The sequence below is a fragment of the Salmo salar genome, chromosome 11, assembly GCF_965601325.2.
Source record: "Salmo salar chromosome 11, fSalSal1, whole genome shotgun sequence".
NCBI classification, from domain to species: Eukaryota; Metazoa; Chordata; class Actinopteri; order Salmoniformes; family Salmonidae; genus Salmo; species Salmo salar.
The window spans coordinates 115,749,559-115,776,986 of NC_138301.1; the positions used below are offsets into that span (position 1 = coordinate 115,749,559).

Here is a 27,428-nt window from a genome sequence, read left to right on the forward strand (position 1 = left end):
AGAATAGGATCTACATGATCAGTCTCTGTGTAAAATAAAGTGGTTCATGTGAACCTAACTCACAGCTAAAAAAAAAATGTAAAGAAAGCAATCCAATGTTATTTGTTGCCTAGACTTTACTACAAATGACACTTAAGTCTTGAAAAAAAAAAACAATACACTAATATTTGTTAGGGTTTAACCAACTATTTATTTGCATAACCAATGTAATACAACTATTTAAACCTATATATTAAAATTAGTTGTGGTGCATAACTTATGAATACTAATGCTAAACATAAGAGGTTTATATTGTATTAACATAGATTGAGCGACATATAATAGACATGACTAACTGGAGGGTTGCTGGCTAGTAGTGTAGGCTGAGTAGACTCGTGACACACACAATGCCTGGTTGTGGGGCCGCTCAAGGACAGGTGTATGTGAGGAACTGAGAGAGGGGAGAATGGCTGTGGCACAAGAACAGGCACTGTCCTTGGGTGTCTGACTCTAGGGTACACACACGAAGATAAGCTAGAAGACAACTATGCTTGGCAACAAAGATGCGTCTAGAGGCTGGGACCAGCATGCAGGCCAACGATAGGCTGGAGTAAGTCTAAACCACACCCAAGCCTCTACTATGACAGGCCCTCAGGGAGAGGGAACTACGTCTGTCAAGAAGTATTTAAGGAAGAACTTATGTCATTTCAGTTCTCTGTTTGCCCTGCGAGGTGTTACAGTGAACCCATATATACGAAGATTGCATTTACCATTTATTCTGCTTGACTAATTCTATTAATAAACAGCTGAAAATATATTCAGTAGCCTAGTGTTAAATTTTGTTCTGATACCAGAATTGAATTGACGCAGCCCTAACATATTGCAGTTAGCCATGACAGCCTTTAATAATAGAACGCCTGTGACCACACACATAAATATTGCACTTGGGAAAAGAACATCTTAAAATAGAATGAAACAAACAAGCATTCTATTTTTGCTATATTATAGTGGCCACTATAGACATCGATCAAGTGCACAAGGCTACATGTGTGCAAAAACAACATTCACTGAGCAAAAAAATGTATAATTCCCCCCTTACTCAGTGTTACTGTCAAGTTCAACACAACAAAAACAATATCTTAGGGCCACACTGCACATTATTTACATTGTACACTTTCTGCCTGTGGACATCTGTTCTACAATGTGCCAGCAAAAGTGAAAAAGCGGGAAAGTGTGTGGTGTTCCTTTCACATTTATAGTGGCATCCAAGCTTAAGGTAGGCCCAGCTCCAGCTCTACTTGATCCCTGAATCCACTTGTTTTAACAAGAAACGTCTAATTTTCACCTAATTATCTCATTCTAAAAATGTACCACATACTGTAGCGGGAAAACATTAGTTAACAGATAGTGCTTAGTTCGTTAACTAGTTAACATTTCACACATTGCCAGGGTCCAGTAAGGAACCTAACGCGTTATAACTTGAGGAACGGCAAGGAGTCGTATAGCAGTTAATACTATAGCGAATTAGTTAGGTTACTAATGTTAGCTCATCTGATGTTGTAACGTTAGGTAGCTAACGTTAGCTGTCTGACTTTATTAGCAAGCACATTTTCACACCATAAATTCAATTATTTGATCAGATAAGTTGGCTAATGTTGCTCAACATTTCTCTGGCTAGCTAATGGAGAATTCGATCCAGTTAGCAAGTCACTTAACAACGCTAATACTTGTTCCACCAAACTTTCTCCCTCACTTCATACTTTCCAAATGCCAGTAGTTTTTCGGTTACAGCTCATGAAGTACTCTCCCTCACCTCTCTCAACCCGCCTCCGTGGTCTTCTCGCCTAACTTACCTCTTCGTTATCGCTGAGGGGACGCGCTGCTGTAACTGGCAAGCTGCCTTTCCAGAGAGCGCTGATGCGGTAACTAGTCAATTGGTTCTCTTCTTTCTTCAGTCATGTGCTGCGCTGCATTCTGTTGTAATGTAACGATTGGCTGAGCCTCGGTGGATATTTTCTGAAAATCCTCCCAACCATGAAAATGAATAAGTATGCCTGTATATGTTAGGTTAGACAGCAGGCCGGCTAAGAATGAACGAGTTGCCCTGATTATGTCATATTGCATATATTTTAGGATGGTTGTAAAGCCCTATGTCGACCGTCAATTTTACTCCATGGGAAAGTTTTGTTTGAGAAGTGTTTTGATGGGCTGAGCGCTGTTTGGATGTAGTAGCTGACAGAGGGCTGGCTATGAACGACGCGGAGCGGTCATCTCCCAACGGAGTGAAAATAATTTGCTTACTGAAAGGTGTAAATCACATGAGCATTCAAGAAAATATATTTATATCAAGCTTTCGAGATGGAAGGCTGCAGACGTACCCCACGCGTTTTGATCATGGTCACTCATTACTTTACAGCTAGCTATATATATCTTATTATGCCTGTGTTGATTGATTGATTTAATTTAGAAGACAATACAAAATAAAAACATAAGGGCGCTCCAGCCAGTGACGCATCCACATACAATTTAAGAAAATCATCAAGGATAACACGACAAAGCTTAAAATCTTATTCCATTATTGTCCTTTTGAAGAGGGAAGGAGGTATGCAACATGGTTAAGTGGCAATTGTAATGTCAACAGACAATGATGTTTGAGTCATAACATGAAATAATTAGTACAATTCCCTTTCCTAATAAACAACTATGGACAGGTACATCTCCCTTGTCTCACATGCCCTTAATATATAAAACAACCAATACCTAATATATACAAGACAATCACAATATGATAACAGGCACCAAAACGCAGACCATATGCATTTTCCTTCTCAGCCACATACTATAATCTTACGACTCGCTTTTGAGACAATACTACTATTTAGCCATTTTTTTCAGTAAGAACTTGAAACTACATATGGCAGATTATTCAAATTCTTAGGAAGATTATTCCAAAGAATGGCAGCTGAGTATAAAAAAGTGTATTTCCCAATACCACTTTTAAATCTAAAGGAACAACATCAGTTTCACTCAATCTAGTGGAATAGTTATGGTTATCCCGTACCAAGTTAAAGTAGTTACATAGGTACCTGGGGACCATACAACTTCATCTGAGAGACTCTCCTCCACTTTGAGCCATCTAAAGGCTTTCAAAGTGGGAATGGTCAAGATGCCTAAATGCTGGAAGTTTAAGAATAATCCTGACTAATTTGTTCTGAGATGTCTGCAATTCATGTCATATTATCTTTGGGGCGCTAGTGGCGCACCAGTCTAAGGCAATGCATGTCAGTGCAAGAGGCATCACTACAGTCCCTGGTTCAAATCCAGGCTTTATCACATCTAGCTGTGATTGGGAGTCCCAAATGGCAGCACACAATTGCCCCAGCGTTGGCTGGGGTAGGCCATCATTGTAAATAAGAATTTGTTCTTAACTGACTTGTCCTACATTTTTTTATTTTATTTCACCTTTATTTAACCAGGTAGGCAAGTTGAGAACAAGTTCTCATTTACAATTGCGACCTGGCCAAGATAAAGCAAAGCAGTTCGACAACATTCAACAACACAGAGTTACACATGGAGTAAAACAAACATACAGTCAATAATACTGTAGAAAAATACGTCTATATACAATGTGAGCAAATGAGGTGAGATAAGGGAGGTAAAGGCCACGGTGGCAAAGTAAATTAAATATAGCAAGTAAAACACTGGAATGGTAGATTTGTAGTAGAAGAAAGTGCAAAGTAGAAATACTGGGGTGCAAAGGAGCAAAATAAATAAATACAGTAGGGGAAGAGGTAGTTGTTTGGACTAAATTATAGATGGGCTATGTACAGGTGCAGTGATCTGTGAGCTGCTCTGACAGCTGGTGCTTAAAGCTAGTGAGGGAGGTAAGTGTTTCCAGTTCCAGAGATTTTTGTAGTTCGTTCCAGTCATTGCCAGCAGTGAACTGGAAGGAGAGATGGCCAAAGGAGGAATTGGCTTTGGGGGTGACCAGAGAGATATACCTGCTACAGGTGGGTGCTGCTATGGTGACCAGTGAGCGGAGATAAGGGGGGACTTTACCTAGCAGGGTCTTGTAGATGACCTGGAGCCAGTGGGTTTGGCGACGAGTATGAAGCGAGGGCCAGCCAACGAGAGCGTACAGGTCGCAGTGGTGGGTAGTATATGGGTCTTTGGTGACAAAACGGATGGCACTGTGATAGACTGCATCCAGTTTGTTGAGTAGGGTATTGGAGGCTATTTTGTAAATGACATTGCCGAAGTCGAGGATTGGTAGGATGGTCAGTTTTACGAGGGTATGTTTGGCAGCATGAGTGAAGGATGCTTTGTTTTGCGAAATAGGAAGCCAATTCTAGATTTAACTTTGGATTGGAGATGTTTGATGTGAGTCTGGAAGGAGAGTTTACAGTCTAACCAGACACCTAGGTATTTGTAGTTGTCCACATATTCTAAGTCAGAGCCGTCCAGAGTAGTGATGCTGGACAGGCAGGGAGGTGCAGGCAGCAATCGGTTGAAGAGCATGCATTTAGTTTTACTTGTATTAAAGAGCAGTTGGAGGCCACAGAAGGAGAGTTGTATGGCATTGAAGCTCGTCTGGAGGGTTGTTAACACAGTGTCCAAAGAAGGGCCAGAAGTATACAGAATGGTGTCGTCTGCGTAGAGGTGGATCAGAGAATTACCAGCAGCAAGAGCGACATCATTGATGTATACAGAGAAAAGAGTTGGCCCAAGAATTTAACCCTGTGGCACCCCCATAGAGACTGCCAGAGGCCCGGACAACAGGCCCTCCGATTTGATACATCGAACTCTATCAGAGAAGTAGTTGGTGAGCCAGGCGAGGCAATCATTTGAGAAACCAAGGCTATTGAGTCTGCCGATGAAGATGTGGTGATTGACAGAGTCGAAAGCTTTGGCCAGGTCAATGAATACGGCAGCACAGTATTGTTTGTTATCGATGGCGGTTACGATATCGTTTAGGACCTTGAGCGTAGCTGAAATGAAGCCTAGAGCAGTCTTTAAAACAAAAAGCTGCAGTTTTTGTTTTTTTCTTACCCAGTTTACTGGTCCCGTCAGTGGTGAGCGTAACCTCGTTTTCATGCATCATCCTCTCTTGAATTTGCTGCACTTGACACCTGTCTTGCCTCCAGTCCAGTGTAATATTTTTGACATGTTGATGTTAGGTAACCTATCAATTTGCATCTCTGCCGTATTTTTTACAACACAATCTATTACTTGAGGTGCTTTGTTACATATTGACCGCTCTAAAGCACAGGTCAGCTCCATCACTGTCCATCTTGTGTTATCACTAAACACGCGACCATCCACTAGTGTAGAGAGCAGTGTTGCCAACTCCTCAGTAAGGAAAGTAGCTTAATCGGCTGTCCTAAAAGAAGCTAAATGACGTCATCGCCTAATTTGCATAATTGGCCATGTGCATGTAATTGTGATGGACGCTGTAGGAGAGAGGAATAAGGTCATGGGAGAGACAAAAAGTGAGTAAAAAAACACCCTTAATATGTTTAGAACTACAAATGAACTTTCTTCTGTCGATTCATGTTTTATTTGGGGGACCGGCAAAAGTGACCCAAAAGAGACACTGGCGGAGTTACTTATTTATTTATTTTTTTATATTGAATTTCTTTGTTTTTTTAGTTTAGTTTTCTTAATTTGGTTTGGTTTTTAACCTTATGGTCCACTTAGGAGCCTACAACAAGTCACAGTAAAACATGAACATTTTTAACCAGAACATTTTTATTTTTTTTGTATACTATCTACATGAACAATCTAAATGGACCAAAAAGAGACAATAGAAAAAACTGTCAATGGCAATGTGAGAAAATTATAGTAACTAGTCTGGCCCTAATTCAGGTTAATTGTTTAAAAAAAAAAGTAAACTAGGGCAGCATCAGCCAGCGGTGGCTTCCCGCATGCGTGATTCATTTGCAGTCTGGACGTGGAGGGGTGAACATCTGCTCTGACTGCAGCTGGGAGGGAAAGCTGCGCGAGGACTGTGAGTGCTTTGGGACAGGGGTAGGGCCCACGGCAGCACCCGCTGCTCGTTGAGAAGGGTAAGAACTATACGTGCTTTCACGTCAGTCTCCAGAAAAAGTAGCTAGATTTGTCGCTAGTCACTTTTTTGAAAATGTGTCGCTGGATGGGTCTGAATACTTGCTAAATATAGCGACAAAGTTGCTAAATTGGCAACACTGTTGGAGAGGCCCCTATCTGTTTCTTCCGTGCTTTGTTGGGATTGCCAGTAAACTATCTCATTGTTTAAATCATCAATTTTATCTGGCAATTTTTTTTCCTTTCTCTTCTTATACTGAAGTGTATTTAAATTGCTCTCTTCCACACTGAAGGTTTTTAGTTTACTTGCAGCTCCTCTACATTGCTCTCCAACTGTAAATTAACCTGTTCTAATCTGTGATTCGCTCCTTTCTGCTCCGTGATTTTAGTTTGAAGTAAATCTATTTTAACATCTTTACGTTTACTGCGTTTGTTTGAATTACGGAAGGTCTCTTCCGCGCTCTGATATTTATTTGTAAGGGAGATGCTGTTTCTTTAACTGTTGTAGCCCATGCTTCATTGCGTTGAATCTGAAGTCTAGACATTTGAGTCTTTAGTCTAGAAATGTATGAATCTAAATCTTTTAATTTAATTCTAGATATACACCAAATTGCACGCAGTTATTATTTATATTGTTGCTCCCCCTCACTTGTAGTTATGTTTTAAACGATTTTGCAGTCCTCTCAGTCAGTTCTTCCTCTTGAGTTAGCAGTTTGGTGTAACGGCTGTCTGTGGAAGTAGACCAAGGTGCAGCGGAGTTAGTGTTCATCTTGAATTTTAATAACCGTAAGAACACTATACAACAAAACAAGAATAGAAAACCGACAGCCAAACAGTACTGTCAGGTGCAAGACACTAAACAGAAACAATCCCCCACAAAACCCAAAGGAAAAACAGGCTCCTTATGTGTGACTCCCAATCAGCAACAACGAACTACAGCTGTGCCTGATTGGGAGCCACACACGGCCCAAAACAAAGAAATACAAAAACATAGAAAAATGAACATAGAATGCCCACCCAATGTAACACCCTGGCCTAACCAAAATAAAGAACAAAAACCCCTCTCTATGGCCAGGGCGTTACATGTGGAAAGTGACAGGAGTGGTGTATAAAGGGGGAGCAATTTTTCAGAAATGTCAGTCGTCATCTATTGTAAATATTTAGCAGTACTATAAATAATGTCACCAAATAAGTGTATAGTAATCCTTAATGAAGTAGAATTACAATGAATTGCTAAATATAAAATATTTGTTAGTTCATTTTATCACTTACAACCATAAAATAGCCATTTACAGCATGACAATGAACAATGCAACAATGATCCATATACCCTTAAACCAAAACCACCATACATTTAGTTAATTATAAAAAAAAAAAAAAAAACTTTCTTAAAATGGGTAACATTATCTGCCAAAATAACACCAAGTGCCAATCAACAGTTGAAATAGTAACAAAGTGGGCTCCCAACACTGTTTTGGTAAAAAGCTGGGATGGGGCTGGAGAAATGTAACCCCTATAATGTATAGACAGCGTTATAGATGCAAGGACTGACCATCCATGGTACAACAGTTATAGTGTTAACCATGTTTTGAGTCTTTACAGTGTTTTTTTTTAAAATCTTTTAATTTGACAAACATTGGAGTAAAACATAGCTTGTATTTTGGGTTCTGATAGAGAATGATAGTTGAACTAAGCTCATGAGGTATTTATAAGTTATATTATTTTGGGTATGGTAGATATAATTAGTTTACATGTTCAAAAATGGATGCAGTAACTGTTTATTCACCTTTAACATAAACACAGACTAGACACAGACACTGGAAATTAGATTGATATATATATAAATCTGGTAGATCGAGAATGTTCTCTTTGTAGTCATGTAAGGTTAGGCAGTGAGCTAGCCTTTCAAATGTCAGAAATGACACATTACTGTTGGGACTTTGAGGTTGCCCTTTTGTTTTCCTACGGGAAATTCTACACGGACATGTCTGTCTGGTTTAGGATGGGTGTGTAGCTGGTCTCCTGGGCGGTGGGGGATATCGGGGGTTCAACCTGGGTGAGGATGGGGGTGTAGCTGGTCTCCAGGGTAGTGGGGGATATCAGGGGTTCAACATGGGTGAGGATTTTTATTTATTTTTATTTCACCTTTAATTAACCAGGTAGGCAAGTTGAGAACAAGTTCTCATTTACAATTGCGACCTGGCCAAGATAAAGCAAGCAGTTTGACACATACAACAACACAGAGTTACATGGAGTAAAACAAACATACAGTCAATAATACAGTAGAAAAATAAGTATATATACAGTGTGAGCAAATGAGGTGAGATAAGGGAGGTAAAGGCAAAAAAAGGCCATGGTGGCAAAGTAAATACAATATAGCAAATAAAACACTGGAATGGTAGATTTGTAGTAGAAGAAAGTGCAAAGTAGAAATAATGGTATGCAAAGGAGCAAAATAAATACAGTAGTGGCAGAGGTAGTTGTTTGGGCTAAATTATAGATGGGCTATGTACAGGTGCAGTGATCTGTGAGCTGCTCTGACAGCTGGTGCTTAAAGCTAGTGAGGGAGGTAAGTGTTTCCAGTTCCAGAGATTTTTGTAGTTCGTTCCAGTCATTGGCAGCAGAGAACTGGAAGGAGAGACGGCCAAAGGAGGAATTGGCTTTGGGGGTGACCATAGAGATATACCTGCTGGAGCGCGTGCTACAGGTGGGTGCTGCTATGGTGACCAGTGAGCTGAGATATGGGGGGACTTTACCTAGCAGTGTCTTGTAGATGACCTGGAGCCAGTGGGTTTGGCGACGAGTATGAAGCGAGGGCCAGCCAATGAGAGCGCACAGGTCGCAGTGGTGGGTAGTATATGGGGCTTTGGTTACAAAATGGATGGCACTGTGATAGACTGCATCCAGTTTATTGAGTAGGGTATTGGAGGCTATTTTGTAAATGACATCGCCAAAGTCGAGGATCGGTAGGATGGTCAGTTTTACGAGGGTATGTTTGGCAGCGTGAGTGAAGGATGCTTTGTTGCGAAATAGGAAGCCAATTCTAGATTTAACTTTGGATTGGAGATGTTTGATGTGAGTCTGGAAGGAGAGTTTACAGTCTAACCAGACACTTAGGTATTTGTAGTTGTCCACATATTCTAAGTCAGAACCGTCCGGAGTAGTGATGCTGGACGTGCGGGCAGCGATCGGTTGAAGAGCATACATTTAGTTTTACTTGTATTTAAGAGCAGTTGGAGGCCACAGAAGGAGAGTTGTATGGCACTGAAGCTCGTCTGGAGGGTTGTTAACACAGTGTCCAAAGAAGGGCCAGAAGTATACAAATTGGTATCGTCTGCGTAGAGGTGGATCAGAGACTCACCAGCAGCAAGAGCGACATCATTGATGTATACAGAGAAAAGAGTTGGCCCAAGAATTGAACCCTGTGGCACCCCCATAGAGACTGCCAGAGGCCCGAACAACAGGGCATCCAATTTGACACATCGAACTCTATCAGAGAAGTAGTTGGAGAACCAGGTGAGGCAATCATTTGAGAAACCAAGGCTACTGAGTCTGCCGATGAGGATGTGGTGATTGACAGAGTCGAAAGCCTTGGCCAGGTCAATGAATACGGCAGCACAGTATTGTTTCTTATCTATGGTGGTTACGATATCGTTTAGGACCTTGAGCGTGGCTGAGGTGCACCCATGACCAGCTCTGAAACCAGATTGCATAGTGGAGAAGGTGCGGTGGGATTCGAAATGGTCGGTAATCTGTTTGTTGACTTGGCTTTCGAAAACCGTAGAAAGGCAGGGTAGGATAGATATAGGTCTGTAGTAGTTTGGGTCAAGAGTGTCCCCCCCTTTGAAGAGGGGGATTACCACAGCTGCTTTCCAATCTTTGGGAATCTCAGACGACACGAAAGAGAGGTTGAACAGGTTAGTAATAGGGGTTGCAACAATTTCGTCATATAATTTTAGAAAGAAAGGGTACAGATTGTCTAGCCCGGCTGATTTGTATGGGTCCAGATTTTGCAGCTCTTTCAGAACATCAGCTGACTGGATTTGGGAGAAGGAGAAATGGGGAAGTCTTGGGCGAGTAGCTGTGGGGGGTGCAGTGCTGTTGACCGCGGTAGGGGTAGCCAGGTGGAAAGCATGGCCAGCCATAGAAAAATGCTTATTGAAATTCTCAATTATAGTGGATTTATCGGTGGTGAGTTTCCTATCCTCAGTGCAGTGGGCAGCTGGGATGAGGTGTTCTTATTCTCCTTTGACTTTACAGTGTCACAGAACTTTTTTGAGTTTGTGTTGCAGGAAGCAAATTTCTGCTTGAAAAAGCTAGCCTTGGCTTTTCTAACTGCCTGTGTATACTAGTTTCTAACTTCCCTGAAAAGTTGCATATCACAGGGGCTGTTCGATGCTAATGCAGAATGCCATAGGATGTTTTTGTGTTGGTTAAGGGCAGTCAGGTCTGGAGAGAACCAAGGGTTATATCTGTTCCTGGTTCTACATTTCTTGAGTGGGGCATGCTTATTTAACCTCTATGGGCTATGTGGGACGCAAGCGTCCCACCCCTGGTACACCCTATCAACAACAGGTGAAATATCAAGAGCGCCAAATTTGAAAACAATTAAATGTCATAATTCAAATTTCTCAAACATACAACTATCTTACACCCTTTGAAAGATAAACATCTCCTTAATCTAACCACGTCGTCCGATTTCAAAAAGGCTTTACGGCAAAAGCATAAAGTTAGATTATGTTAGGACAGTACATTGAAAATAGCTGTGTGTAATGTTTTGTCAATGCAAAGACACGCGTCACCAAAAGCAGAAAACCAGCTAAAATTATGCACTAACCTTTGACAATCTCCATCAGATGACACTCCTAGGACATTATGTTAGACAATACATGCATTTTTTGTTCTATCAAGTTCATATTTATATCCAAAAACAGCGTTTTACTATGGCGTTGATGTTGAGGAAATCTTTTCCCTCCAATACCGCCAGTCAAATCAGCACAACAAATTAAATAATTACTATTCGAAAACATTGGTAAAATATTATATTGTCATTCAAAGAATTATAGCTTTACATCTCTTGAACGCAACCGGATTGCCAGATTTAAAAATAACCTTACTGGGAAATCACACTTTGCAATAATCTGAGCACTGCGCCCAGAAAAATACGCTTTGCGATACAACCGCCATGTTGGAGAGATCTAAAATCGAAAATACTATGTAAATAATCCAGTACCTTTGATTCTCTTCATTAGATGTCACTTCCAGGAATCCCAGGTCCATAACAAATGTAGTTTTGTTCGAAAAAGCTCATAATTTATGTCCAAAAAGCTCCGTGTTGTTAGCACATGATCTAAGCCCGCCGAACTTGTCTTCATGAAAGAGGGGAGAAAAAAAATATTTACGTTCGTTCAAACATGTCAAACGTTGTATAGCATAAATCATTAGGGCCTTTTTCAACCAGAACATGAATAATATTCAAGACGGACGATTGCATTCTCTTTTAAAACGTATTGGAACGAGAGTACCCAACATGAACTCGCGCGCCAGAGTCTTGTCGGCCACCACCGTTCCAAGGCTCTTGTTCGTTCAGTTCTCACAGTAGAAGACTCAAACCACTTTGTAAAGACTGGTGACATCTAGTGGAAGCCATAGGAAGTGCTCAACGATTAATAAGCCCCTGTGTGTTTCAATGGCATAGGCTTAAAGGTAATTCAACACATCAGGTATCCACTTCCTGTCAGAATTTGTCTCAGGGTTTTGACTGCCATATGAGTTCTGTTATACTTACAGACACCATTCAAACAGTTTTAGAAAATTCAGAGTGTTTTCTATCAAACCTGAACAATAATATGCATATCCTAGCTTCTGAGTTGGTGTAGGAGGCAGTTAAAAATGGGCACATTTTTTTCAAAATTCTCAATACTGCCCCCTATCCCCAATTAAGATGGAGAGGAAGGCATTTACATTTTTTTTTACCAGGCATCCTCTACTGACGGGATGAGGTCAATATCCTTCCAGGATACCCGGGCCAGGTCGATTAGAAAGGCTTGCTCGCTGAAGTGTTTCAGGGAGCGTTTGACAGTGATGAGTGGAGGTCGTTTGACCACTGACCCATTACGGATGCAGGCAGTGATCGCTGAGATCTTGGTTGAAAACAGCAGAGGTGTATTTAGAGGGCAAGTTGGTTAGGATGATATATCTATGAGGGTGCCCTTGTTTATGGCTTTGGGGTGGTACCTGGTAGGTTCATTGATAATTTGTGTGAGATTGAGGGCATCAAGCTTAGATTGTAGGATGGCTGGGAAGTTAAGCATGTCCCAGTTTAGGTCACCTAGCAGGTGATATCGGGGGTTCAACCTGGGTGAGGATGGGGGTGTAGCTGGTCTCCTGGGCGGTGGGGGATATCGGGGGTTTAACCTGGGTGAGGATAGGTTGTAGTTTGGGGGCATGGGTGTTGATTGCCACTGCAAAATAGAACATATTAAGGAAATGGGACAGACAAGTGGACAACAGTTTCCAATTGGCAGAGGTGAACATGTATATTTAAGCAATAAGGCCCGAGGAGGTGTGGTATATGGCCATTATACCACGGCTAAGGGCTGTTCTTATGCATGATGCAAAGCGGAGTGCCTGGACACAGCCCTTAACCCAAACCCCCGAGGTTCCTTATTGCTATTATAAACTGGTTACCAATGTAATTAGAGCAGTAAAAATAAATGTTTTGTCATACCCGTGGTATACGGTCTGATGTACCAAGGCTTTCAGACAATCAGCATTCTGGGCTGGAACCACCCAGTTTATAAATAAACTTCTACACAGGATATGTGAAAAGAATGTGTTGAAATGTTGCTTGCCTGAACGAACTCCTCTACTTTAATAATAACAATAATTATACATTAAACATACATAGCTTTACAATTGAATCCTACAGACGAAGAACCATATATGTGACAATTTTTCCATTTTAAGATAATCAGTTATTTTTATATTAATTGTGTGTACCACATTACAGATGCCCTTCATGTAAATAACTTAAATGCAATATGTAGTTAATTCATTTGCATGGAGGTTCATTTAAAGGTGGTCTATCAACTTTAGCACTGATGACTTTTCTTAAAAGTTGAGTCATGAAATCTTAGTCTCATTTAAAATGAAGCCCTCAATGTGAACATACCATAGAATAACTACAAAAATAGAATACAATTAAATTAATTCAATCAAAACAAGCACAACTTTTACATATCAAATATGGATCAATGTGATGTGCCAATATGCATGTCCTGTCACGGCTGTTGTATAGATTAGACCAAGGCACAGCGGGTTGCGTGCTCATCATATTTTATTAAACACGGAAAAACAAGAAAATAGAGAAAACACGACAGGAAACAGTTTTGCAGGCTATAACTACGAGCAGTGCAAAAACAACTATCCACAATACGACAGGTGAACAACCTCCCTAAATATGACTCTCAATCAGGAACAACGATGTACAGCTGTTCCTGATTGAGAGCCACACCAGGCCAACAAAGAATTACAAAAACTAGAACAGCCCCTAGAAATACAAAAACACAACATACCCAACACAAATCAAATAACCCCTCTATAATACACACACAAATAATCCCCAAAAACACTACACAAAATATCCCTCTTATCTAAACATATACACAAACCCATGAAAACAAATACCCTCTGCCACGTCCTGATCAAGCTACAATAACAAATAGACCCCTATACTGGTCAGGACGTGACATGTCCATTATGCAGGTCCCTAAGGTCAATATTACAAAACGTTCAGAAAACCATTCTCATTGCGTTTAACCCTATGATCAGTAATTAAGTTTTGAATTGCATTAAACCCATGCTAAAGGCAAGAAATGTCCTTCTGTACTGAGGTGACAGCAGTAAATAAGTATTAACTGCTTAGAGTTAATGCTAAATGTGGTGACAGAGACGTACTGTATTGTAATGAATAAAAAAAAGGGGATCAAATGAATACTCACACTGAATGTGATGAATTATTTGTTTTTATTAATTCAAATTAAAAAAGGTTCAAATGATCACACAAAATCATTCTCAACAGAACACATTGTACATAACATTTTCTACACTAGGAACAACATCTTAATTTTATTAATTCAATATATTGTGCTGGTTCAAATCATACACAAATTGATTCACATAGAAAACATCTACTATACATTTAATTTCCTACAATAGGGGTGACATGTCTTCTGAAATGTTTTCAGATTCACCATACAGGTTCAGGGGATCATAAACTCAGAAAAAAGTTAATTATGTAGCTTGGTTTAACAACAAATTATTCACTCTGCAGTGATTTATAAAAAGAGCGTGCAGCAGCTGGCAAGTAGTTGAGCATGGTCAGATCTTGGTACTTGTTTTTTTTTGATGGGCAGAGGACTCTCATGTGCTCTAGGATAGTGGCTTGCAAAATAGGGAGGTTGAGGTGTAGCTCCTTGTTTTGGTTTGGAGCTCAGCCACGATTTCCATCCCTCAAATAGACTGTGGCTCTGTCTGGCGTACAGATTCCAAGGATCCTCAACTGAAATCACAACAGAAACATTTTAAGTTCCTGACATCAATAAACAACTTTCAGTCAAGCATTAGGATATTTTATTGTTAGAACAACATGTTGCATGTTGATGGGATGATAGTAAACTATTCTCTGTCCAATACCTGTGAATTTTAACCACCTCACTGAGGTGATCTGTAGTCCAGCTGGTCGCTTGAGGACAGAATCTGAGAGGTGCCTAAAGTCTTCACATTGCATCCTCATCACCTTGAATGGTTTTGCTTCAAGTATCAGGTCTATGAAGGACTAACACCTTGCGCCTCTTCTCAATGGTGGCAAAAGATCAATCACAAGGAAGAAAAGAATGACCAGAGACCATGAACTTCTGCTCAACTTGGGGAAAGTTACCCATAGAGACGAGCATCGACATCAGATTGAGCATCCGACAGTTGTTATTCTGCCCACAGCATCTGTCACTGAAGATGATCAACTTGCGCACCTCTGGTTTGGTGAGTGGCGTGAATTTTGTCTTCACCCACTTCAATGTGCAGCTTGCCACCTCAATGGACCCTCGGTGTGCAACCCCCTCATGCCAAACACACATGTATGCAGGATCTTCTTTTCCAAGTTCCTGGATGCAAAGGTTAAAATTTGACAGCTGCCGCTGGTAGTAGACATTGGAGTGGGTCAGATTATGGGTGTACATCACCCCCTGTTGATCCACAGAAATGACATGGCAGTCAGCATTGGCTTTAGCCCACTCAGTGTCACTTTGAAGCTGTGTGTAGGCCTTTGATGGTGCAACTCACTTTCAACTGCAATCTTCCTCTTCTCCAATCTTCTCTTCATAACCGGGGTACAAATCCCGGTCACGCCATTGCCGTTTGTGGCTGGGGGGTCCTGTAGGGCGGCGAGAATTAGGCCAGTGCCGTCCGGTGGGAGGGGGAAGGTAATCGGCACTCAGTCCTCAATGCTCAGGTTGTAGTTGGACAGCTTCGTTACCATAATTTTGTTTAAAAGTAATAAACATTTTTTTATTTTTGTCTCAGAATTCGCTATTCATCCATTCGATATTCTATGTTAATGTTTAGAAGATTGTTTAGAGCACTGCTACAGTGAAATAATCCAGGCTGGAATCCATAGCGCATTACCCATTGCTATGCTTCCTCTTCTAAAGGAGACCTAGCCTCAGTAGCCTGATTTGGAGACGCTGCAACCTCACCTGCCTCAGCTTGAACTCCTAACTTTTCCTGAACAACCAAAACAATGACATTTCAATTAGCAGGTTCTTAAAAACTAGTACAGAGAATACAATATGTTTGTAAATTATATTCATAGACATTAATTCATATTTTCACTTGCCTGAAGACGGCTGTTGGTTAGCTGGAACAGACATGAAAGTGACCTTGCACACATTCAATCTCTGGCCTGCTGTACATGGTATTTGAAGGTTTGTTTCCGTCGTTTGTTCTCCTTTGTATCCTCAGGTTTACGTCTCAGTTTCACCTCATGCTGCAATAAAAATTGACAATGATAAATTCAGAATTTAATATACTGTAGCACATTCAGGGGATTGCTTGATCAGGACCTCCATCTTTCACACTCCCAACCTATACACAGGATGACTTTGTATTGCACCATTGTGTAACACTGCACTTTTAGAGTTAACGTACGTATCATTGCTGTCAAAGTTAAACTATGCAAGTGTTCAATATAGCTATTATAATAATAAGTGTTGTCTTATTTCTAACCTGTTCTAAGCCTGAGAGAATCAATGCTTGTTGTTTATCGTATGGGACAGTGTAAAAACTGTTGAACAGATGCAGCTTGCGCTCATCAGTCAACTTTCCACAATCCTTTCTGCACGTCGTGGAACACGCTCTTCCCTGCAGGATACAGTGTAACGTTACATATAACTAGCTAGCTACTGTAGCCATGTTGAATCATCCGGTGGATGGAGAAAAAGTAGCTAGCTATGTTTCTTCTATAATCTAGCAATAACATTTGTAACGATAATGTACAAGTTAGTAGCCAACGAACTTTAGCTAATATGTTCTCTATAGTTACAAATTAGACAACCCAGAACATGCATGTTAGTTACTGTACTCTATAGCTAGCTTGATTGTTTGATATACGGTTCTTCCACATACCTCTTTTGGACAGCTTTTCCCAGTTTTTTCTTGACCCTTACGATTTGTATAGGGTTTTCCCGCAAGATCTTCTTTTGCCTGTCTTTCCCATTCTTCTAGTTTTGTTTTACGTTTCTTTCCCACATTTCGGCGATTTTTTTGCCCGTCCATTCTGAGTGGTGTACATAAACGGTTATTCCACGAGAGCCTCTTTAAAATTATTGTTAATTAGCACGTGGAATGCTTGTGAAACCGGTTCACTATAGAAAAAGGGTGTCCAATAATGATTTTTCATGTCACATATATGGTTCTTCGTCTGTAGGATTCAATTGTAGAAACTAACAACAATCTAACTAAACAACAGACTTAACAAAATGAAGAAAAACATTCAACTAAATACTTTGGTGCGAACATGTGTCCTTTGTCCTGATCTTGTCCACATTCTGATTGTGCCCACATTTTTAGAAATGCGTCTGTCTACACGGTCTTATCCGTCCACTGTGTCCGTATTGTGAACAGATTTACTGGTCCCACCTTGTATGTCAATTCTTGGACAGATATTCTTTCAAAATAATACTTATTTATTTTAAGATATATATATATTCCATAAGTCAATGGTGCCACCTGTCAATGATTTTAGAAGGCAGGATGATTTAAATGGTTTCACTGTCAACTCCAGACGTGGTCAGGAAGATCTGATCACAATGCTTCTTTTAATCCTCTACACCTTTCTGAAAATGTGGGCACAATCAGACTGGACAAGATCAGGACATAGTATACATGTTAGAACCAGGTATAAATGGGGCTAAATAGAGGCAAGAAGGGCTCAAGGAATGGATGTGATGTGTGAGACAGCAGGTGAGTGAGCGAGCAGGTGTTGCGCCTATGTGTGAGTGTGTGCGAGTGTGTGAATCAGAAGAGGTGAGTGTGAGAATGGTGGAGTTGGAGGTAAGGGTAGGCCATGGTGAAGAGGTGGGTTTTTTAGGCGGGACTGAAAGATGACGATGGACTCAAGTCACGGATGGCTGGGGGGAGTTCCAGAGCCTAGGAGCACCCTGGAGAAGGCCCTGTCACTGAAACTCAGGAGCTTGGACCTGGGGATGACAAGGTAGCCAACTGTGGTTGAGCGGAGAGAGCATGAGGGCTGGTACTGTAGGAGAGAAGAAGGTCAGAGAGGTAAGGGGTAGCAAGGTGGGGGAGAGCTTTTTAGGTCAGGAGGATCTTGTAATTAATGCGGTGGGAGACAGGGAGCCAGTGGAGTTCAGAGGATGGGGGTGATATGCTGCGAGGATGATTTAGTGTGGGTTAGAAGATGGGCTGCTCAGTTTTTAACCATTTGGAGCTTATAGAGGGAGTTTGTGTTCGTGCCAGGGAGTAGTGAGTTGCTATAGTCTATTCGGGAGAAGATGAAAGCATGGATGTGAGTGTCGGCCAGCAGGACAGGAGGGGCTGAATTTGGCGAATTTGCATAAGTGGAATAATTCGTTTTTTACAGTCTGACAGATGTGGTGGTTGAGGGATAGGGTTTTAAGGTAGACAAACATACATATTTCTGTCCAAATACCTTTCACAATTGCCTCATACAACCTCTGGATTGCTGCCATTGAGGTCTGATTCATCATACCACTGTGAGGACAGTGCAGTTGACAACAAAATGTTATCCTTCTTCCTCTTGCTGGGAAGTAGCAGGAGGTACACTCCTACCTTGTGAAACCTATGTACCTGGAATCATTAATGACAAAATAACTTCCAGAAACACAACAAATATCAGTCAAATAATGACATTTAGAGGAACAGTCTTAAATGACACTGAGACAACAAATAAGTGCATAGGGCCTATCATATCCCTAAGCTAGAAATGCAGAAATCTCTTTAGAGGAAAACATGATAAAGCTTACCAGCTTGTTTGCTGCTTTAACCTGTCAAGGTGTAGGAGCAGTATTTTCACAGCCGGATGAAAAACGTACCCAAATTGAACTGGTCACTACTCTGGCCCAGAAACTAGAATATGCATATTATTAGTAGATTAGGATAGAAAACACTGAAGTTTCCAAAACTGTTTGAATGATGTCTGTGAGTATAACATAACTCATATGGCAGGTAAAAAACCTGAGAAAAATCCAACCAGGAAGTGGGAGATGTGTAGTTCTTCTTTTGAATCCCTAGCGAAACTACAGTGTCTGTGGGGTCACGTTGCATTTCCTAAGGCTTCCATTGGCTGTCAAAAGCCTCCAGAAAGTTCTCATCATTCTCCTGTAACCGGGCAGAGAATAGGATCTCAGTCAATGAGTGGACTGCCTGAGGACCAAGGACTTGGTGATGTGCGAGCCCGATAGCGCTCGCACATCCTTTTTTCTTCTGGAATGAATACGTTATTGTCCGGTTGGAATATTGTTGCATTTTTACGTTAAAAATACCATAAAGATTGATTGTAAACAACATTTGACATGCTTCTACGAATGGTAATGGAACATTTTGACTTTGTGTCTCGAATTACGCTCGCGCATTATGCCTTTGGATAGTGACCTGAACGCACGAACAAAACTGAAGTATTTGGACATAAATATGGATTATTTCGAACAAAAACAACATTTGTGGAAGTAGCCGTCCTGCGAGTGCATTCTGACGAAGATCAGCAAAGGTAAGAGAATATTTATAATACTAATTGGGTATAGATGCTTTGATGGCGAGCTATGTACTGAGAATATTGAAAAATGTGCTTTCGCCAAAAAGCCATTTTAAAATCTGACACAGCGGTTGCATCAAGGAGTACTGTATCTATAATTCTTAAAATAATTGTTATGTATTTTGTCAATGTTTATGATGAGTATCTTTGTAAATTGATGTGCTGATCCACCGGAGGTTTGGTGGGAATACATTTTCTGAACATCACGCGCCAATGTAAAATGCTGTTTTTGGATATAAATATGAACTTTATTGAACAAAACATACATGTATTGTGTAACATGATGTCCTAGGAGTGTCATCTGATGAAGATCGTCAAAGGTTAGTGCTTCATTTAGCTGTGTTTTATTGACACATCTCCTTGCTTGGAAAATGGCTGTGTGGTTATTTGTGTCTATCTACTCTAAAATAATCTAATGTTTTGCTTTCGCTGTAAAGCCTTTTTGAAATTGGACAATGTGGTTATATTAAGGAGAAGTGCATCTTTAAAAGGTGTAAAATAGTCGTATGTTTGAGAAATTGAAATGATATTTTTGCTGTTTTGTATTTCGCGCCATGCTATTTCACTGGCTGTTGAATAGTGTTTCGACATTTGTCAAAAAGCTCCCACAAAGGGTTATCCCAAAAGGACTTCACATCAAAAGTAGCCATTTTAAACTACTACACCAAACACAAAAGCCAACAAATAGCAAACACTAATTCTGATGCTCAACACTGAACTAACCGCTATAACAATCTGCATGAGCGGCATGGGCGTCAGTAATGACAGATCCTGGATGAGCCCCCACTTATGTTACGAATCCCTTTGGCCCTACAGTCTAGGGGCGATGGAACTGAGACCCGTAACATAAATCATGCAAATTATAATAGTGAAAAGTAACAGTGAGAACAAAAACCATAGACAACTGAAATCTACCGTCAAACACTAAAGGTTTATGTTTAAACACACGGTAAGGGGGGGGGGGGGGGGGAGTGTGAGAAAAGGGGCTGAGCGGGACCCAAGCAAAGAAGCAATAATCCAAAACCACTCCTAAAATAGACTAGCCTATTTCAACAACAGCTAGCTAACTAACCAAAAATACAGTGGGTGGTCCGCCCAGTTCTAACTAGTGTATTTAGACACTGTTTTCCTATGTGTAATGTAGGCCCATGGGCGACTGGTCTTGGTACCCCCTTTTCCCACCAAACAAACAAGTCAAACAAAACAATACTCACAGGTACCGGACAAATGGGGTGAAAGAGCATACAAAGAGCGATTGCGAGAACGACACAAAGCTTGATCTCACAGAGAGAGATTGACCAGAGTGATAATGAGCTAGAGAGAGAGCAACTGACTGGGGTTTTTAAACCAAGGGAAAGGGGCTGTGATTGGGTGAGGAAAGGGGAGCAGGTGTCTTCTGATTTGGGACTGGTTGATGACTGATCGGGGAGTGATGATTGTCACCTGTGAGGGGAGAAGGAGAGAAAAGAAACACACATACAGGATACATACACAGGATACCTGTATCCGTAACAGACGGTCACGTCCCACCTTGCCCAGAGAAGTTGCTTTAACCAAGGTTGCATATCTTCCATGTTTCATTGTCTTATTTGCCCATTCATCTGTTGCCTTCATTTTTTGGGCCTCTAACTTTACCTTGAGCTGTATTGTTGCACCACAGAACTGGCACTTCTTTGATGCTCCTCCTATTGATGTGTTACAACTAGGACACAGTTAACGGCTGGAGCCAGGAGACATTCTGCATGAAAGGTGTATACGGAAAGTGTCCGAAAGAATTGCCCTATACACATAACTTTGACTGATGGAATGCACCAGGGAGGTCCACTCTGGCACGGGGCTTGAATTGACAAGGAGAACTAGAGATTGTGAGATAAAAACTATAATAACAATAGCAATTCATAAAGAGAGTTTGGCCAACTAACGACCTGACGTTGAGTTCATATTAAACATCAAGCCCTGACCCTTCTCAAACCCATTAAAGAAGTGCTATGTGTGTGTTTGATGGTGACATGGGTTTCAATGACTCAATCATATGGGCCAGATCTGATAATGGACTTTGCCCGGTACTTAAAGTCAGCCTGAGGCTATAAAATTACTCCATATGCCACACTGTAATGTAAAAATGTGTAGTACTAACTATTGACTACTATTGTAACCTAGATATAGGCTACCTGCCATAGCTTCAGGTGCATATTGCAATGAGTGTCGTTAGTTGACAGATGAAACACTACTTGGGCCAGTGGGATTTGGTTACTTAGTTTAAGATAAAAAAAAATGGAATAATCTCCTGCAGTTGGTTTTCATTTTTAAACTACAACCTGGTTTGGTTTTTGAAAACACAATAAATGGGAGGAAAGCTGAATTAAAAGAGAAAAAGTCAACACATGCAGCCAGAGGATGGATCAAGAGATCTGTATCAAAAGGATGGAGAGAGAGAGAGACTAAAGGTATCAGCTGTAGGTCTGAGTGGTGTCTGAATATAAAGGTGTCAGCTGTAGGTCTGAGTGGTCTGAATATGAAGGTGTCAGCAGTAGGTCTGAGTGGTCTGAATATTGTCGGGTCGCGTCAATTCAAACCTGGTATCAGAACAAAATAGTTAGCACAGAGTAACTTCTGATTCCTTTGTACTTTAATTAATGCAAACACTTGAATGGTAAATATGATGTTCGTATATACGGTCTCACTGTAACACCACGCAGGGCAGACAAAGAAGAGGACGACACATCCTTTGTTCTTCCTTAAATACTCTGACAGAGATAGTTCCCGCTCACTGCTGGCCTGTCAGAGGGAGGATGAGCATCCTATCGTTGGCGTGCAGGTTGGTCCCAACCTCGTGACGCACTTCCTGTTGCCGGGTGTAGTTATTGTCTTTAGCAGTTGACTTATCTATAGTTTATATACTTAATATTGTAGCATAGCTTCTCTGGTATATTATATAGGTTATGCAAACAAATAGCCAGTTCAATCCTAACAATCCCCCTTTTCACACCCCCTGGGGTGTGAACATACTCCAATAAGAAATTTCAGAGAAATTTAGGATTCCCCCTTTTGACACCCCCTAGGGTGTCACTCAACACAATTTGTAAATCTCCATTTTAATGATTAGATAAAAACCCTCACGTCCTTCCGGCTACACCTCACTTGTACTAGGTTGACTAACAGTCACCCAGGAACTTCAAACCTTCACATAAGGAAAGACAAATAGTACACAGGATAAATTCAGAACATATAATTTTAAAACGAATAAAAAGAAGACCTTCTTGCGGCAGTGGCTACACCTAACATGTGTGGGACGGACTCTTTGTCCCAGAACTTAAAACCTTCACATCCACCTGCCACTACATTCAATACATATGAGAACATTTTAGATCAGCTTTATTCAACCACTTCCTCAACAGCAAACCAAGGATCGTCCTCAGACAGACCCATCTTTTGCCCAGAGCTGGATTCAGTGTCCTCCGGGGTCACTTCCATCAAAGGCATCATTCCGGTTGCTCTGACAACATCTGTGAAAGACTTTCTTAACTCCATCATAATTATCAGTTCTACAAATTTCCTTAAAATCAATATCACCAATTACCTTAAATTCACCATTTAAATGGCTTTTCATTGCGGCTGATCAGACCACAAAGGAAAAGTCACCAGAGGGGTCAAAAGTCATACCACCTTTTCAGAACCGTGTTTCTTACTACATTATACAAATGAAAGCTAAGAACTTTATCTACATTTTGTATCTTAGGTTCCCAGAATATTCCCTATGAAAATAATTTCACGTGCTTGATTCAAACTCAGAAAACAAAACTTCAAAATGCCATGTGTGTATACCCCTTTAAGATATCCTGTCCCTGGGAATTTTTCCCAAAGAGAGCTAAGCGCTCCTTTTTCCATAAAATAACCACTTGGTCAGCATTTCATCATACTACACCAATTCAAAAACCCAAACGTTAACTACAAACAAAACCTAATAATAACTCCCCTGTACTTCCTCAAATCATTAATCATTCGTTTTAAACTTCCTCAATGGTTCTGTGTACTTTAATTGAACATACACTACCCTTGGATACAATACTGTACTTCCAATCTATGAAACCCCCATATTTAACGTACTATTTCACTAATTTGACCCAAGATTGCTTAAAACCTTAAAACCCCTTCAGTTTGTCTGCAAACCGGCCCATTCTGTTTGCTAGGAATACCCTGCCGTTATACACAACTGTGTTTAATGTGCACTGTCCCTGTAAAAATTAAATTAACTCCACCACTTTACTGACTTGACATTTTTCCATGCAATGTTCAATTCACTGGTGTTACTAAACAATCAAACCACGAATCATTAACCAGAATTTATCACAAAACTTTTACGATTCCATCATTCAGACCAGAATCGCTTCCAGCCACATATAGTCCAGTGCTCACAACCAACTCTCCTCTTTTCACCCGTAGGGAAAACATGACCTCTTTTCAAACATCTTTCTGCCTTACCTCTATCGTGAGATTAAAACCAATGTTACAACTTTCTCTCTCTTTCGGCTTCACGCTTATGAAATGTCTAAGACTTAAAAAAATACCATGTATATCTCCAAATTGATAAAATACTTCTTTCAACACTTTAGCATAAAAATAAGACACATTTCGGTGGTTACAATTCTATAGGATTCGGCGAATGTTCCACACAGTATCTTTGGTTCCCTTCTCTTTGTCTTTTCCTGTTCCACCTCGTTACTTTGTTTTCTTCCCACATTTTCTTAAGTTTCTCCAACATTGCCAGTCCTATTCTCTCCTTCAGTCTGGCTTTCTCCATTGCTTCCTTGATTTGACCTTTTCTGGGTTCTCCCTCTTTCTTCCATTCCTTCCCGTCCTTTCCTCCATTGATTTCGAGCGTGGATTTTAGAGCCTTTAATACTCTCTCCGCTTCTTCACTGGTAGTCATGTTTTTGTTTTAATTTATAATAATCGTATTTATTTCTATCCAATTTAATAATCAGTCCGTTATTTAAAGTATGTTAACCTAATTATTTAAACAATTGTTTCACCCTATTTAGTTAAACTCGGTGCTTATTTCCACCTAATTATTTGGAACCGGTGTTATTCAATATAAATCAAACATCAACCATCAAATCAAATAGTAATCCAAATGATCTCAACCTAATTATTCTAAACCGGTGTTATACAATGTCAAACATCAACCATCAAATCAAATGATAACTCCCCATTAGAGCCCACAATAACTCAACCTTTAAAACCTATATTTTTCAAACTTAATCATACCCGTAGTATGGGCCTTGCCAACAGCCAAAATTATCGTCCTACCTAAAATATTCCTCCGAACCTTTTAATGCCTTTCTGTTAATAAATTCAATCAGTTAACCTGTTGGGGCTATTGCTAACAAGGCTGGAAATTCAAAACATCAAAAATCTAATAATTTCAATTTCTCAAACAATCAACTATTTTACACAATTTAAAAGATAAACATCTCCTTAATCTAACCACATTGTTCGATTTTCAAAGAGGCTTTACGGCAAAAGCATAAAGTTAGATTATGTTAGGACAGTACATAGCCACAAAAGTACAAACATCCATTTTCAATTCAAGGTCAGGCGTCACCAAAAGCAGAAACAAGCTAGAATTATGCACTAAGCTTTGTCAATCTCCATCAGATGACACTCCTAGGACATTATGTTATACAATACATGCATTTTTTGTTCCATCAAGTTCATATTTATATCCAAAAACAGCATTTTACAGTAGCGTGAAATTCAGATTTTTTTCTTCTCTGAAATGCTTCCGGTGAACATAACAAAATTACTATTCGAAAACATTGGTAAATTATAATATTGTCATTCAAAGAATAATATATTATCATCTTGTAATTGCTACCGAATGGCCAGATCTCAAAATAACTTTACTGGGAAATCACATTTTGCAATAAACGGGGTGCTATGCTAAGAACAATAAGCTATGCTATACAGTTAGCATCATCTAATATCGATAATAACATTGTAAATATCCCCTTACCTTTGATTATCTCCATCAGAAGGCAGGCATCCCAGGTCCGGAAGGCATCCCAGGTCCGGAACAAATGTGGTTTCTTTTGACAAAGTTCATAATTGATGTCCAAATAACACCAAGTACTTAGCGTTCATTATGCTCCCACAAAACGTGGTGGGGGGGGTGTAAAATCACGCCGAAAAGCTAAAAAAACCTAGTAAATAATCTATTTACGTTCGTTCAAACATGTCAAATGTTGTTTAGCATTAATCTTTTGGTCCATTTTTAACGTTAAACATCAGTAATATTTTCACACAACCTATCCTATGTCTAGATAAACAATGATGACAAACTCACGCTTCTCAGATTTATGCGCAGGCGCAAAAAAATGAAGTGATGACATGTCAACTTCCTCGCATTCTAATTTGCTCTCTGTTTATCATAGACGCTTCAAACAACTTTATAAAGATCGTTGACATCTAGTGGAAGCCGTAGGTGTTGCGAAATGAATCCTTTCTCACTATGGTATCTATAAAACAATGACACTAAATAGTACAGTCACAAAATTCACATTTTTTTGGATCTATTTTTCACAGGTTTTTGCCTGCAATATGAGTTTTGTTATACTTACAGACACCATTCAAACTGTTTTAGAAAATTCAGAGTGTTTTCTATCCGAATGTGTTAATAATATGCATATCCTAGCTTCTGAGTTGGTGTAGGAGGCAGTTAAAAATGGGCACATATTTTTTTCAAAATGTCTCAATACTGCCCCCGAGCCCCAACAGGTTAAATATCTCCTTTTATTCTACACCTAAATTGGGCATATTATTTTATCTCCAAACTTTTATTATACCATTACTGTTTCATCTTCAAATTCCTAATTTACTATTACTGTTTTACCTCGCCTACAACCTCACCTCCTTTCCTAAGAATTACTCCGCCGAACCTAGCCGTACCCTCGTAGTTACGAACCTTGCCGATCACCCAGTATTCTTATCTAATATTTCTCGAACCTAACCGTACCCTCGAAGTTACGGATCTTGCCGGTGTAATTCCTCGAACCTAGCCGTACCCTCGTAGTTACGAACCTTGCCGATACCAATTACTAAACCAATTATTCCCTACATCTTCGAACCTAGCCGTACCCTCGTAGTCACGGACCTTGCCGGTGGAACAATACTCTATGGTACCATGGTACTAACAACACATTCACCACAGGTTTGCATGTCACAATAATATTTCTTATCTACTCATAATAATTCATAATTTAGTTCACTTACAACGAACAGGTGCTTCACAAAATTTATTTGGATAAAGCCAATATGCAGATCTTTAGTTATTATAACAATAGGTGTCTGCCTACCTGTTTTTAGTTATCCGGACTCTTTGTGAACCACACCGTCCAACGACAGTGATGTCCAATCGGCTGATCAATACTCAGCGAAGTTCCTATACCAGATCACGTCGGGGTCACCAATTGTCGGGTCGCGTCAATTAAAACCTGGTATCAGAACAAAATAGTTAGCACAGAGTAACTTCTGATTCCTTTGTACTTTAATTAATGCAAACACTTGAATGGTAAATATGATGTTCGTATATACAGTCTCACTGTATCACCACGCAGGGCAGACAGAGAAGAGGATGACACATCCTTTGTTCTTCCTTAAATACTCTGACAGAGATAGTTCCCGCTCACTGCTGGCCTGTCAGAGGGAGGATGAGCATGGTTTAAACTTACTCATCCTATCGTTGGTGTGCAGGTTGGTCCCAACCTCGTGACGCACTTCCTGTTGCCGGGTGTAGTTATTGTCTTTAGCAGTTGACTTATCTATAGTTTATATACTTAATATTGTAGCATAGCTTCTCTGGTATATTATATAGGTTATGCAAACAAATAGCCAGTTCAATCCTAACAATATAAAGGTGTCAGCAGTAGGTCTCAGTGGTCTGAATATAAAGGTGCCAGCTGTAAGTCTGAGTGGTGTCTGAATATAAAGGTGCCAGCTGTAAGTCTGAGTGGTCTGAATATAAAGGTGTCAGCTCCAA

At 40.2% G+C, this 27,428-nt stretch overlaps 1 long non-coding RNA gene across 5 annotated transcripts in view; it reads right to left on the bottom strand.

Moving 5' to 3' along the window:
* Positions 1-25,933, bottom strand: part of LOC123725208 (uncharacterized) — a 31,100-nt gene extending 5,167 nt beyond the window's left edge. The window contains exon 1 of one of the 5 annotated variants that reach the window (XR_014379499.1): positions 25,407-25,933. This is a non-coding gene — a long non-coding RNA (uncharacterized LOC123725208). Of the gene's footprint in view, positions 1-1,832; positions 4,565-25,406 lie in introns of those variants that run through there. The other 4 variants (XR_006757720.2, XR_014379498.1, XR_006757719.2 and 1 more) reach the window with 4 other exon arrangements.
* Between the last annotated feature and the right edge of the window lie 1,495 nt (positions 25,934-27,428).